The 11,356-nt window shown below is 42.9% G+C and overlaps 1 pseudogene; it reads left to right on the top strand.

The window, feature by feature from the left end:
• Positions 1-1,056: 1,056 nt before the first annotated feature.
• LOC101517372 (olfactory receptor 7A10-like) lies at positions 1,057-1,983 on the top strand (annotated as a pseudogene).
• The last annotated feature ends 9,373 nt before the right edge of the window (positions 1,984-11,356 follow it).

Below are 11,356 nucleotides of genomic sequence, written 5' to 3'. Positions count from 1 at the left end.
ATGGTTATTTGATATTCTCATACCAAAAAGGCTAAATTGTCCTTTGAATGCTGACCACTTCACAAGGTTGTGATTTTTCACTTGTGGACAGTGGGCGGAGAGGCACATATCCCATGGGGCTGTGCAATCTCCAACTGCCAATACAAGCTGCTAAAGAGCAGTGTTGGAGAACTTTTGTCTTTTTATGATATGTTTTGGTTAAGATGGGTATATTGTAATTCAGGAGCACCGGTGTCCTCAAAGGTCACACATAATACAGTAGCCAAAACACACAAGCAGAGGTGGAAATAGAGAAGCACACTTTTCACTTCAAGGAAGGTGTTTGCAGCTAATCAGAGATAGATGAAGTGCAGTGACATTGGACAGAAGGATGCCCTCCATCTTGATGTGTCATGGGATTGAGTCTAGTGCCTTCCTCAATATTCTCTAATCTATCTCTTCGCCCTTTCCATGTTGCCTATTCTTGTTTTTGGATTCTGCTGTGGTGGCATTGATCATCTGAAATGAGCCCCTCCACAGGGACTCTGCATCGCCCATGGCTCTCATCAGACACACCATTTCCCAGACAAGTCTGTGCACCTGCTTTATGTTTGTTGAGATCTTAATATTTGACCAAATGCCACATTGTTTGCTGGGCTTGCTTCAACTGGAGATACAGGAAAGTACAACCTGATTTACCCTTGCTCTCTTAACTCCTCGTTTCTTTCCTTTCCAGCTTAGCTGTGCACCCAGTGATGTGTTGTATGGTTTGTCTTTTCTTCTTCACTCTTAGGGATGTTTGTTTCTCAGCATAGCTCACACACTGTTGGAGTGGTTCCTGGAACTTGATGATTCAACATCCTGTGCTCAAGAGCATCAAGGAATCTCATTGTAGCTGCAGCAGGCACAGTCTCATGAGGAAGTGAACACCATCAGAGAGGAATTCTGTATCAGAGAACAGAGGCATTCTGGGCGCATTCAGATTGACATGAAGAACACACATCATGGTTCTGGCAACATGTAACTAGTGCTCACATCTACCTGTTTTTTTCACCTTTTGGTAGTCACATTGCTGACATGGAACCAAGGAACCAAACATGGGTTGTGGAATTCCTTTTGCTGGGACTTTCAGAGGATCCAGGATTGCAGCCTCTCTTCTTCATGCTATTCCTTTCCATGTACCTGGTCACTGTCAGTGGGGACCTGCTCATCATCCTGGCCATCCTCTCAGACCCACACCTCCACACGCCCATGTACTTCTTCCTCGCCAACCTGTCCTTCTCTGACATCTGCTTCACCTCCACTACCATCCCCAAGATGCTGGTGAACATTCAGACACAGAGCCAAGCCATCAGCTATGCAGGCTGCATCACAATGTTCCTCTTCATAATCTTTGTAGCGCTGGACAAATTTCTCCTGGCCACAATGGCCTATGACTGATTTGTGGCCATCTGTCACCCACTACACTATACAGTCATCATGAACCTCCGGCTCTGGGTGCAGCTAGTGCTGGTGTGCTGGACCATCAGTGTCCTGTATGCCTTGTTAAACATCTTACTGGTGCTGAGGCTGAACTTCTGCACACACTTGGATATCCATCACTTTTTCTGTGAGATAAATCAGGTGGTTCACAGAGCCTGTTCTGACACCTTTCTCAATGACCTCATGGTGTATGTTGCTACTGTGTTGCTGGGAGGAGGTACTCTGGCAGGGATCCTGTACTCTTACTCCAAGATTGTCTCCTCCATCTGTGCCATCACATCAGCTCAGGGGAAGTATAAAGCCTTTTCCACCTGTGCCTCTCACCTTTCTGTTGTTTCCTTGTTTTATGGAACAGGACTAGGTGTGTACCTCAGTTCAGCTGCTGCACACAAGTCACACTCAACTGCAGCAGCCTCTGTGATGTATATCGTGGTCGCCCCCATATTGAACCCCTTCATCTACAGTCTCAGGAATCACAATATCCAGAAGGCAGTGAAAATACATCTGAGGGAATTCTTCTGATGGCCATTTTTAAGTCATAGCCACGAATCAGGTCTTTAAAACTCAGGGCTTGCGGAAGTGCCAAGTAGAACCCCCCCCCCCCCACCTGCCCTTCTGCTCATTTCCTCACTTCTTTGCCTGGTTGTACGATTTGTATTTTGCTGCTACCTTTCTGAAGTTTTCAAATATCTTGGATTTTCACACTTCTCTCCCTTGTTCATTTTTCACTTTCCCCAAATCATTTTGAGTTTAAAATTAAACCACCTTGATTTCCTTTCTGAGTCATAAACTGGTATGGTGTATTACCCCTATAGTAATGAACAACATTCACCACCGAGGTGATTTTTGTGAGTTTTGCATGATGATATTTCTGTGTGTTCCTGGAATAAAGCACATAGAGATATATTTATGCATCCTTGTCCAGTCCTGTTGCACCAAATTTTAATCCAGAGCCTGATGCAAAGGCTCGGTTCTTATTTTACAAGTATCTAGATCCCATTTGGTTGCTAGTTCTTGTCGAGGCTGCTCCACTTCCCATACAATTCTGTGGTTATGGCCTTAGAAAGTAGCAGAGAATCACTCAAACCCTTGAGTCCCTGCACCCATGTAGGAAACCTGCAAGAAACTCCTGGCTCCTGACTTTGAATCCATTCAACTCTGGTCATTGTGGTCATTTGAAGAGTGAATCTGAGAACTGACGATCTTTCTCTTGTCTTTGTAAGTCTGATTTGCCTTTCCAGTAAAGCGAAATAAATCTTTACCAAAAAAGGTTAAGCCCCTGCTGGATGATGTCAGTTTAGTAGATTAGAGTTCCAGTTCTCATTTCAGTTTTTCTGCTTCTCACTTGGTTCCCAGAGGATGCTCCTGCCACCTGCGTGGGCATCCTGGATATCATTCCAGGTCCCTGGCCTCATGTTAGACAAGTCATAGACTGTGCAGCCGTTGGGTACTGAAGCAGTGAATGGCTGCACACACTCTCTCTTCTCTCTTTCCTCTCTCTCTCAGCATGGATTAAACAATAAGCTTATTTCTTATTTCCCTCTTAACTCGTCTTTCTGTCACTTTCTCAGAACACACATATAGCTTACAGCAGATCATGGCACATCACTCTATCAAATGTTGTTCATATTCAGCTGTCTTTACAGTACCTCTTTTGTCACCTGACACAGTGTTATCAGGTACAGTTTGCTGACCAAATGCACATGTGGAATGCTGTGTGCAATGGATGCTGGATTTTCATACATAGACTCCTTATGACTAGAGACTTAGAGATGGCCTTCCCCATAACAGAGCAACAAGTTCTATCTTGAATTGAATCACTGGAGAATGTTATGTTTTATTCATTTGAGGGCAGAGAGACAGGATGTTAGGTAGCTCTCACCAACTGGGTCACTCCTCGGTTGCTGGGATCTGTGCAGTGAATGTGGAGGACACGAAGGTGTGTGGAGAACAGTTCAATTGCAGGCATGCCCGCACAGAATTTCCCTCTGCTTGACAGGACCCAGGGGATATCTCTACAAGCCACCTGAAGGCCGTTCAACCTTCGTTTGCATGGACACCAGACCATCCCACTGAAGAATTCCGCAATTTATCCAGGCATTGTTTACTACTGCTGCGGAGTTGTTTTTTCTTTCTTTTTCTTTTTTTTACTATCAATGTGAACTTGGAGGTTAAGGTCGCTGCTAACTGCAAAAGAGCCTTATATTATTCATGCTGTCCCTCTGCTGCCTCCATTTGACCATCCTTGATCTTTAGGTTCCCCCCTCCTTTTTTTGTGATGCATTTCCTCTCTTAAGTGATTCAAGATTAATCTGTAGAATGAGGATTGTAGTAGGAATGTGTTACTGATTGGTATGCACTGTCTATTGAGAACTTCTATTGGGAGCTTTAAGGTGAAACAAAGGGCAGAATTATCCTTCGAAATATCCACTTGACCATGAGGTAAAAAGTCTGTGCCAGGGCTTGTGAATGTTTCTGTATAAATAAAGGGGACAACTTTTTGCATTGTCCATTATGATCATGAAATCAGAGTGGTCCATTTATTTTCTCTTATGCCTACTCCATGCACCCTTCACGAGTTCCAAACTCAGCTGGAGCTGGACTCCAGCACATGGTGACTACAGGTGCTGAGCCTTGGCCATGAGCTGATGTTGGGAGCTGGGATCTGAATCTGGGTCTCTCATTGGCAAACAGGAGAGCCTTAATGGTGCAGGCCAACTGAGCTAGGCCACAGTCCAGCTAACAAGTTCCAGGAATAGATGTGAATCACGTCAGGCAGGATTGCAGCAGCCCTTGGTGGGTTCAAGTTCTGGTGCTGGGAACATGCAGGGCAGGGGGACTGTTGGGACTTGCTTGTTTGGTTATACCTATTGCTGGGTCACAGCACCCATCAGTTCATGTGAGAATTGGGTTTAGGCAACAGTATGTCCATTGGCCGGTGCAGGTGATGGACTGAATCTGAACCTGCCCTGGCCAGTGTACACAAGAGTCAAGTCTGAGGTTACCCCAGGTAAGATCTCTTGAGGTTTCCCAACTACATCATTCAACACCTGGAGCGCAGGTGTTGAACTGGGTCACCTTAGTTGCAGGTGCCTGAGTAGTGGACATCATGGAGATGAAAGCCAGCTCTTCTGGATCAGCGGGGGATGTTGATTGTCTCATCACAGGATAGCTCTTGAAAGTACCAGTTGGTTCTGGGACCTTTATCAGACTGGCCTGAACCCAGACCAGTCCACATACCTGCTGCTTGCCCAGCCTGGTCTACCCTGAACTCTACCTTTCACCCACCTATGGGAGCTCTAGCCCAGCAAGGGAGTCCCAACAGTTTCCCTAATAGGCCTGTTACCATTCCTGGGTCTTGTGTGTGTTGGCAGGTGCTTCCACTCAACCTGTCCTGGTACATCCACAGTCTCAGTTCTTGCTGGTGGGGTTGCAGCCCAGCCCAGCAGGGTGCAGCACACATCCTTTCCAGGCTTTCTTGTGGGACAGCAATTGCTCAGGTTTGGTCCCACCTGGCCTGCCCTCAGACCTGGCCCACACAAATGCTGATGTGTGCTACAGACTTGCCTGGCCAGGCCCACCCCCAAACCCAACTCTCATGTTCCCCAGAGGGAACTGCAGACTTGTAGGTGATTTCCCCAAGTTATTTCACTGTGCCTGTTCCCAGCCTCGGATCTTACACATGCCAGTGGGGGCAGTGGCCCTGCCTGATATGATCTGCCCTTATTCCTGTACCTTGCATGTACTGTCCCCACTTGATCTCCTCACAGTCCTGGCTCCCATGAGTGTCAGGTGGGTTCTGGTCAGATGAATTTGTGGTCCAGCCTAGCATGGCCTACCATGATCTCCAGTTGTTCACAATACAAGCTAGTGTGGTTGTTCCACAGAAGTGAGACCACAAATATCCTAGAGAATCTACAACAAATCTAGTTTTTATACATTCTGATGGGTGCCGTTGCCAGTCTTTATCTAGCATATCCTTGTGCTGACACTCATAAACCAGCAAGGTATGCCCACTAGTACACACCTTTTTTTTTTTTTTTTTAATTGGAAAGTCAGATATACAGAGAGGAGGAGAGACAGAGAGGAAGATCTGTCCAATAATTCACTTCCCAAGTGAATGCAATGACCAGTGCTCTGCTGATCTGAATCCAGGATCCTTGTCCAGGTCTCCCACATGGGTGCAGGGTCCCAATGCATCGGGCTGTCCTCTACTGCTTTCTTAGGCCAAAAGCAGGGGCCAGATGGGAAGTGGAGCTGCCAGGATCAGAACCGGTGCCCATATGGGATCCTGGTGCATTCAAGATGAATAACCTAGCCACTAGGCTACAGAACCAGACCCACTAGCACCACCTTTTTAGCCAGTCCAGGCCTCCCAGGTGGGCAATTGCCTTGGCCTGTCCCAGACATGCCCTGCGTTTTCCCTGTCTAAACCATTCCGTCATACCTGTCTTCCTGTAAGTGCAGTGGCCATGTCATTGGAAGAACCCAGAAGTCATTCTTCTCAGGTCAAATATGCCCTCAGCCACTCCCATTCCAATATGTACGCAAGCCTCCTTCCCCAGTAAAGCTGCAGCCCATGCTGCCTGAAAACATGGTGGCATGTCCCAGCTTGGAGTTCCCTTGCCTCTGCACTTAGCATTTAACCAAGAAAGAAAGCAAAAAGGAATAAACAACTCTGCTGGCATAGTGGGATAGTTAACTCAGATTTGGCATTAAGCAGGCGCAGAATGCCTACCAGCTACTAGCTGCTTTTCTCCCAGCAATATTCTATTTACCTAGGCACAAGGCAGACTAGGGAGCTGTGCTCCAAGTCTCATCAACTGTCCTTGAATTGCGCCTGAGAATGTGGTGGAAGATGGCTTGCATGTCTGGGCCTCCTACATCCATGTGCTTTGACCTGGTGTCATTTCAGCTGTTATGGCCACTTAGGAAATAGGAAATCTTTCTCTCTCTCTCTCCCCATGTCTACCTCTTTCTCTCTCTCACTTTTTCACATAAAAGTAGATAAATATTGAACACAGGCAAGTTAGCCATAGTCAAAAATATTTTGAAAGTCTATATGTAATTGTGTGTACTTTTATTTTCTACAGACACACACTTTCCTCAGTCTGACCACCTATATTTTAAACCTTTTGACAATTTGATAGAGCAAGTGGAGATTAAAACATGTTGAACTTTGAGGCTGTTGTCTATGAATTACCAAATTTGATCTTGATAGGCTATATTGTACTTTTTTTCACTCTTTTTATGGTCCTGAAAGATTTCCCTGCACTCCCTCCCCATTACAGGTTAACATAGCGTATTGAGGGTATAATAGGTTTTACAGTTTTTCGATGTAGATCTTAAGTATTCTGACATTAATTGTTGGTTTCTCTGATCCGAGCCTGGCTCCACCTCTGGACCCCCGCCTTCCCTAGCAATGACCATCGGGATCGCTCCGAAAACCCCTCACAGCAAACAAACAATTATACAAACTAAAAAAAAAAAAACAAAAAAAAAACAAAAAAAAAAACCCCTAAAATAAATAGACAAACAACAGAAGGTAGAGCTTGAAATCTGACAGGAAAGAGCTGGTGTGGATTGGCTCATGCCTTACTGGATGGAACACAAAGATTAGTTACTCCTCACCATGGTGTTGAGGATTTTCCTGCACCACCCCCCCAAAAAAAATGTTCTGCACCTTAAATGTTGACAAATATCTTGTTAGAGTTACAAGCCAGTCTAGATTATCCTAAAATCTGCCAAGATCAGCAAAATTTTACTTCAACACAACATATGGCTAAATACTAAAATGAAATAGACACGAAACAGCTGAATGGTACCTTATAGTCATTTTAAGGTATATAGCAGCCGGTCCTGTATATAAACTAAAAGTGAAATGTCAATGAGCTAATCATAGGTTGTGGTTAGGTCTTGTTTTGTTTTGTTTTTGTTTTCTTTTTGTCTCTGTTTTTTTGTTTGTTTGTTTGTTTGTTTTAACATACTGGTTACTCAAAACCATGTCAATTCCATAATATTGCAAATTGCTGTTGATGTTATATTGGGACTGTTAATCGACTGTGATGATATTCTACCAGCTGAAACTTCAGACCAGAAATGGTCTTCCCAAGAAACTGTTCAACCCATCTGGACAATAAGTAGCTGGACTCTATGCTTGGTATATGTTTGCAAAGAAAGAATCTTGATTGAATTTGAATTGTAATACTGCATCAAGGTGGAGGAATCCACCGGGGGTGGGGAAGTATGGCGGGACTCCCAGAGCCTATGAAACTGTCACATAATGCTAAATATTTGATAAAAAAATATATATATAATAAAAAAAGTAAATCACAAACAAAAACAAAACAGAAAGAAAAAACAAAACATGTTGAACTAATACTAGGCTGCCTAAAAGAGCCTCTGAATTGTCCACAGGTACTAAAAATGAAAGATGAGAAATAATATTGTTTCCTTGCCAATGTAAAGAAGAAGCACTGCTATAGAAGGAATATCTAACTTTTTAGTGTCATTTTTTAAAATTATTTATTTTATTTTAAATTCATTAATTACATTGTATTATGTGACACAGTTTCATAGGTACTTGGGTTCTCCCCACCCCTCTCCAAACCCTCCCACCATGGTGGATTCCTCCACCTTGTTGCATAACCACAGTTCAAGTTCAGTTGAGATTCCCCCATTGCGAGCGTATACCAAACATAGAGTCCAGCATCTTGTTGTCCAGTCAAGTTCAACGGCTTCTTAGGCATACCCTTTCTGGTCTGAAGACAGAGCCAGCAGAGTATCATCCCAGTCATTTAAAAGCTCCAACATACCATCAGCAAAAATTTACATCATTATGGAATTAATTGACATAGTAATGAGTAACCAATATGTTAAAAGTAAATGCGAGTTCTTAGCTACCTTCTGTGACCACCTCACTTACATTTCAATTTTAGTTTATACACAACATATAACATACATAACATTCATAACATAACATGTTATACATAACATCATATCATCTTAAATTAAGGCAAACATGTGGTATTTAACCTTTTGGGATTGGCTCATTTCCCTTAGCATATGGTTTCCAGTTTGGCCCATTTGGCCGCAAAGAACTGTATTTTGCTTTTTTTAATAGCTGAGTAGTATTCCATGGAGTAGATGAAACATAGCTTTCTTATCCAATCGTCTGCTGATGGGCATTTTGGCTGCTTCCATGTTTTTGCAATTACTGATTGTGCTGCTATGAACATAGGAGTGCATGTTGGTTTCTCATAAAACAAGTGTTCTGGATATATTCCTAGGAGTGCTATTGCTGGATCATACGGTATGTTGATTTTGAGTTGTTTGAATATTCTCCATACTGATTGCCATAGAGGCTGTACCAGCCTGCAGCCCCACCAGCAATGGAGTAGGGTTCCCTTTTCCCCGCAACCTCGCCAACAAGTGTTGTTGGTGCTTTTATTCATGTGGGCCAGTCTTACTGGCGTTAGGTGGTACCTCAAGGTTGTCTTCATTTGGATTTCCCTTATTGCCAGGGAACTTGAGCATTTTTTCATATGTTTATTTGCCATTTGGGTTTGTTCCTTTATGACGTGTTTGCCCATTTCCCGTGCCCATTTCTTGAGTGGCTTGTTTGTTTTGACATTTTGGTTGTTTTGTAGCTCTTTGTATATTCTGGAGATTAGCCCTCTATCACCTATGTCGTGTGCGAAGATCTTCTCCCATTCTGTGGGTTGCTTTTTACTTTGTTGATTGTTTCTCTAGCTGTACAGAAGCTTCTTAGTTTGATGAGGTCCCACTTGTTTATTTTGGTCTTGATTTCTACTGCATTTGGAGTCTTTTTTAGGAAGTGAGGGCCTACCCCTAAGTGTTCCAGTGTGTTTCCAACATTTTCTTCCAAAAGTTTGAAGGTTTCTGGATGTAGGTTTAGCTCTGTTATCCATTTAGATCTGATCTTAGTGTATGGTGAGAGATGTGGGTCTATCTTTTTGTTTCTACAGGCTATTAACCAGTTGTCCCAACAGCATTTATTGAAGAGACCTTCCCATTTGCCTGGATTGTCGTTTGTCTTTTTGTCAAAGATTATTTGGCTGTACCTGTTTGGGTTCCCTTCTGGTGTTTCTATTCTGCTCCATTGATCTTCCTCTCTATCTTTGTGCCAGTACCACGCTGTTTTGATAACCACTGCCGAATAGTATGTCCAGAGGTCCGGAACTGTGATTCCCCCTGCTAACTTCCTGTTCTTCAGGATGGTTCTAGCTATCCGTAGTTTTTTGTGTTTCCAGATGAACCTTTGGATCATTTTTTCCAGTTCCATGAAGAATGTTTTGGGCAATTTGATTGGGATTGCTTTGAATGTATATATTGCTTTTGGCAGTATAGACATTTTAATAATATTGATTTTACCTATCCAGGAGCACGGGATGTTACAACATCTTTTGAGGTCCTGTTCAATTTCTTTTTACGTAGTTTGTAATTTTCCTCAAATAGGTCTCTTACAATTTTGGTTAGATTTATTCCCAGATACTTCATGCTTTCCTTTGTTATTTTGAATGGTATTTTGCTGGTTAAATCTTTTTCCATCTTGGGGCTGTTCGCATACACTATGGGTGTTGATTTTTGTTCTTTAATTTTGTACCCTGCCACTCTACCAAACTCTCGTATAAGTTCTAGCAGTCTCTGTATTGAGTCTCTTAGCTCCTCTACATAAAGAATCATATGACCTGCGTATTGTGAAAGCTTGACGTCTTCATTTCCCATTTGGATTCCTCTGATTTCTTTTTCTTGTCTTATGGCCTCAGCGAGTACCTCTAGGACTATGTTGAATAGTAGTGGAGAAAGTGGACATCCCTGTCTTATTCCAGATCTCAGTGGGAAGGGTTCCAGTTTTTCTCCATTCAGAATGATGTTGGCGTTGGGTTTTTCATATATGGCTTTAATTATCTTGTGGATTTTTCCATCTATGCCTACCTTGGTTAGGGTTTTTAGTAGGAAGTGGTGTTGCATTTTGTCAAAAGCTTTTTCTACATCTATTGATACTATCATGTGATCTTTGTTTTTCAGTTTTTGGATGTGGTGCATCACAATCATGGATTTCTGAATGTTGAGCCATCCCTGCATTCCAGGGATGAATCCTACTTGATCTGGATGAATGATCTGTCTGATGTGTTTTTGAATTCTGTTGGCTAGGATTTTGTTGAGAATCATAGCATCAATGTTCATCAAAGAGATAGGTCTGTAGTTTTCCTTCTCTGTTAGTTCTCTGTCTGGTTTTGGGATTAAGGTAATGTTGGCTTCATAGAATGAGTTTGGAAGGGTTGCCTCTTTTTCTATTGTTTTGAAGAGTTTGTAGAGGATTGGGGTCAGTTCTGTTCGGAATGTTTTGAAGAATTCTGCAGTGAAGCCGATCTGCAGACTCCGATCTCTACGGGATAGTGCTTGGAGACCCCTCAGCACGCTGGTGCCTAGGTCTCTCAAAAAAGAAACACTAACACAATGGGAAGAAATGCCAGAAAAGGTAATGATCCAGATGAGAGAGCCAACACCCCACGAATAAAGGATCAAAAGCCAATGATTCAATCTCTGCTTCAGTTATGGATTTGTTCAGGTCATTTGTTGCCTCTGGGCTAATTTTGGCAGGTGGTAGAAGTCTAAGGACTTTTCCATTTCTTGGTGGTCTTCTGATTTGTTGGAGTACAGTGCTTTGTAGTAATTTCTAGTTATGTCCTTAATGATTGCGGTGTCTGTTGTTATGTTGCCTTTTTCATCTTTGATGCTGTTAATTCTTGCCTTCTCTTGTTTTTTCTTTGTCAGTTGGGCCAGCGCGGTGTCTATCTTGTTTATCTTTTCAAAAACCCAGCTTTTTGATTCATTGATTTTGTGTATGTTTTTTTTTCTATCTGATTAA

The sequence above is a fragment of the Ochotona princeps genome, chromosome 25 (genome assembly GCF_030435755.1).
Source record: "Ochotona princeps isolate mOchPri1 chromosome 25, mOchPri1.hap1, whole genome shotgun sequence".
NCBI lineage: Eukaryota > Metazoa > Chordata > Mammalia > Lagomorpha > Ochotonidae > Ochotona > Ochotona princeps.
This window is presented reverse-complemented; position numbering and strand designations above follow the sequence as displayed.